Raw genomic sequence first — 4,240 nt, 5'->3', positions numbered from 1 at the left:
GCCGCACTATCCCAACAACAAAACGATAGATTGCGAGACGCAAGAAAGAGAGACAAGAAGGCTCTCTGTCTCATTTATCAAGCGCTAGGGGACGATGATTTCGAGAAAATCTCAAACGCGAGCACCGCCAAGGAAGCGTGGGAGAAGCTCCAGAACGCGTGCAAAGGAGCGGAGCAAGTAAAAAAGGTACGACTTCAAACTTTAAGAGGAGAGTTGGAGTCTTTGCATATGAAAGAGTCCGAATCAATTTCGGATTATTTTTCAAGAGTCTTGGCGGTTTCTAATCAAATAAAAAGAAATGGTGAAAAATTGGAGGATGTAAGAATTATGGAGAAAATATTATGGTCACTAACCCCAAAGTTTGAGCACATTGTGGTGACGATCTAAGAAACTAAAAATTTGGAGGAGATGACAATCGATCTCTTGTTGGGGTCATTGCAAGCATATGAGGAGAAGCAAAAGAAGAAGCAAGAAATTTCAGAGCAACTTTTAAAGTTGCGAGTAAGCCCAAAAGAGAAAGAAGAAGATTCGAGCAACAGCCGTGGACAATTCGGGAGAGGACGTGGCCAAGGACAAGATCGAGGCAGAGGCCGTGGACGTGCACGTGGTCGAGGACGAGGAGGCTTCGTCAATAATGGTGAATGAAATGAGTTTACAAGTGGTCGGGGGAGTAGCAACCCGCAGTCGAGGTACGATAAGTCTTCAATAAAGTGTTATAATTGCCATAAATTTGGGCACTATGCTTCCGAGTGCAGAAGTGAAAAAGTAAGGATTGAAGAAAGGGCCAATTATGCCGAGAACACGAGCGAAGCAAATGGTAGTGTGCTTCTAGCATATAAAGGAGAAGCTAGAAGAGATGACACGTGGTACCTCGACACCGGTGCAAGCAACCACATGTGCGGGAAGAGAAGCATGTTCGTGGAGCTCGATGAGTCGGTAAGTGGCAACGTCTCCTTTGGTGATGAATCTAAAATTCCAGTTAAAGGAAAAGGGAAAATTTTAATTCGCTTGAAGAATGGAAATCATGAATTTATTTCCAACGTTTATTACGTGCCCAATATGAAAAATAATATCTTGAGTTTGGGACAACTCTTAGAGAAAGGTTATGATATTCACATGAGAGCTTATAACCTTTCAATAAGAGATGGCAAAAATAATCTTATTGCCAAGGTGCCAATGTCTAAAAATAGAATGTTCTTATTGAATATTCGAAATGACATGGCAAAATGCCTGAAAGCGTGTGTAACACCCCGCTTTTTCCTAGCTAAATTTAGAATTTATTTTAAACTTAGATTTAAGATGATTCACGCCGGATTGAGAAAAAGAATTTATTTTAATTCCAACAAAAGTGTTTAAAAAAAAACACATTTATAAATTTAGTTATTAAATTTATGTGCATCGCATATTTATTTAATTTAGCATTCAAAGCATTTTTTTACGAGCTTTTATTTAAGCAAACACTGAACGATTATTACAGTTTTCATAGTACAACCTGGAAGACTTTTTATTTTATTTTATCTTATTTTATTTTATTTTTATTCCTACACCTACTCCCACCACTAACTCCTCTACTGCACATCACCAACTTCCCTACTGCAATACACCCACTACACCTACTCCTTTACAGGCAATCAAGCCATGCCTTTACAGTCAGACTCCTCATCACCCACTACACCTACTCCTTTACAGGCAATCAAGCCATGCCTTTACAGTCAGACTCCTCATCTGTAATACAACTATACATCAACCAAGTTTCTGGCTTTTTTCCATTAGGCACAAATTAATTGATCACTCACCACATATCACTTCGCAAGAAAGAAACTCAGATTCATAAGTCTATACAAAATATATATTCCAAGCTCATCTCCTTCAACAATTCAGCAGCAAACGATCAGCCCTCTCATTCAAGGTTTACCAACTTAAATTATGTTTTACTTTAGCTTTATAAATCACACTAGAAAACCAACAAATACAAGTTTGAACTGCATAAGCTTCAATGTTTCAATAAAAGATGAGTCTTGAAGCATGATTTTCCCTTTATGTTAAAACTGCATACAATCTGTGTACATATATACATATATGAAGCATGATTGAGAAGAGAAGTAGAACCACAAAGCTTGAATTTTTATTCTTTATTTCTGAACTTGCTACGTTGAGTCGGGAAAACTGATGGTGGTGGCGTGGAGCCACTGACCGCGGCTGCCGGACCTAGAACAGGGGCGGCGTTGTTGTTGTCTGCCGGAGACAGAGATGTGAGGCGTCGGGTCGGGCAGTCTAGTGAGCCGAGAGAGAGAGTTCCGAGGGAGGCCACGGCACGGCAGTGGAGCTGCTGTCGCCCGGCCACGGTGAGAGAGCTTGAGGGCTGGGAATCGGCGGCACCTGGTGGCTGGTCGCGGTAGCCGAAGGAGAAGAGGGGAGGGGTGAATTTTCTATCTGGACTTTGGGGTCTGGGTTCTGAAACGGCACGGCGGCTTACCGCTGTCGGTTCGCCGGAGGGAGATGGCGGCCGGGGCCTGTGTGCACCGCCGTTTGTGCTTGTGTGTGTTGCGTGTCTGACCACGCGAGAAAAAGGGGGTGAAGGGAGAGCCGAGGGTGGCGCGGCTTATCGCCGCTGCTCCTCCGGCGAATTCCGTGGCGGCGCAGCTCGTGAGAAAGAGATCAGCGTGGTGTGTGTGGCGGATTTGGTGAGGAACCGTGAGAGAGAGAGAGGGACTTGCAGTCGAATATTGAGAGAGAAAAAGAACTGATATGTGTGTGTGCGCGTGAATGAGGAAGGAGAAGAAGGGTGGAGTGTAGGGTTGGGCTTGAGAATATGGGCCGAAAATTTTAAAGGTTGGGCTTTGCTTTTCTTTGGGTTGGGCCGATTTTTGCATTGTTTTAATTTTCAGTTGGGCTCTTTAATTGGGCCGAGTTTTGTTTATTTAATTCAGTTGGGCCCTTAGTTTTAATAATTGTGCTGGGCCTTAATTCATTCATTTAAAAGATGGGCCCTATTATTGTTTTATTAAATTGGGCTTTCTTATTTTTAATTAATTGAACTATTATTAGTTTGATTAATTTATTTAAAGGATAATTTTCATAATAATTATGTGCATATTTTAAGTAAATTACTTATTATATGCTAAGCATGACATGAAATTGCATTATATTTTGCAATAAAAGTATTTATGATTTAATTGGTTTTATTTATAATTCCAATTATTTAAGAAAATCGAGTAAGGATATTGTTGGTGTCCTTAACTCAAGAATTTAGTTTTCAAGTATTTATTCATTAAATTTTGAAACCCGGCGTGACGAATTATAGAATGTTAAGTATTTTCCCTAAGATATTAAGTTAGCTTCACGAGACCTATTAAGAATAGAATTTCTTGTAGGCTTTGTGATGACCAGGAGGATTAGCGCTACTTTTCCAAGACAGGTTTATATGTGTATGATCTTCAGGCTTTGCCTATCCAGGTGGGCTTATTTTCCAAATGTATGGTTTAGCTATTGAGCTTAAATGTTTCAATGAAATGAAAACTGTTTATCCGATAAAATATTTTGTGCACTCTGCTCTGTTTAAGGCTCGCAACAATGAATCGATCGAGGTTCTCTCTTGACCTAACACGTTATTTGAGAATTGTGTACACCTATTAGCTGACCTGGTGGGTTGATCTCCATCGGGCACTAATCATGTATGAGGCGTTATAAGGGTGCTCGACGGGATGTGTTCCGGAGCATTGGGTCCCAAATGGGAACTTGACTGGGTTACGCCCTCAGTTCAAGTAAAGCAGGAGTAATGGATCCGTCGGTGGCTAAAAGGTCCGGGATCACAGCGAGTAACGGAAAGGGAGTGTGACAATTGCGCGCAATATAATAAAATGTTTTAACATGCTTAGAAGTTATTTCAATTTAAAACCTTCTAAGTCATGTCAAGTATAATTGGATAAACTGCTCTTATGATTATGAAATGTTTATAAAAATGTTAGCCCACTAAGTACATTAGTACTTAGCCCAAAATTACTTTCAAATGTTTTCAGGTTGATTGGTCGGTGCTGACGGGGCAGAGCTGAGGCTAGGGTTCAACTCCGTATTTTGTCTTCCGCTGTTGCATTAGCTCTTATTTGTCTTATGTTTCTCTATCTTAAGACCTTTATGTTAAATTTTGAATTATGTTTCTTATCGAGTGTAGACTCTCAACTTCTAGCTCTATGTTATTTAACGTTGGTTATCAGAAGCATGAAACCAAACTTGTGATCCT

This window comes from Salvia miltiorrhiza, chromosome 4 (assembly GCF_028751815.1).
Source record: "Salvia miltiorrhiza cultivar Shanhuang (shh) chromosome 4, IMPLAD_Smil_shh, whole genome shotgun sequence".
Taxonomy (NCBI): domain Eukaryota; kingdom Viridiplantae; phylum Streptophyta; class Magnoliopsida; order Lamiales; family Lamiaceae; genus Salvia; species Salvia miltiorrhiza.
Note: the sequence above shows the minus strand (reverse complement) of the source record.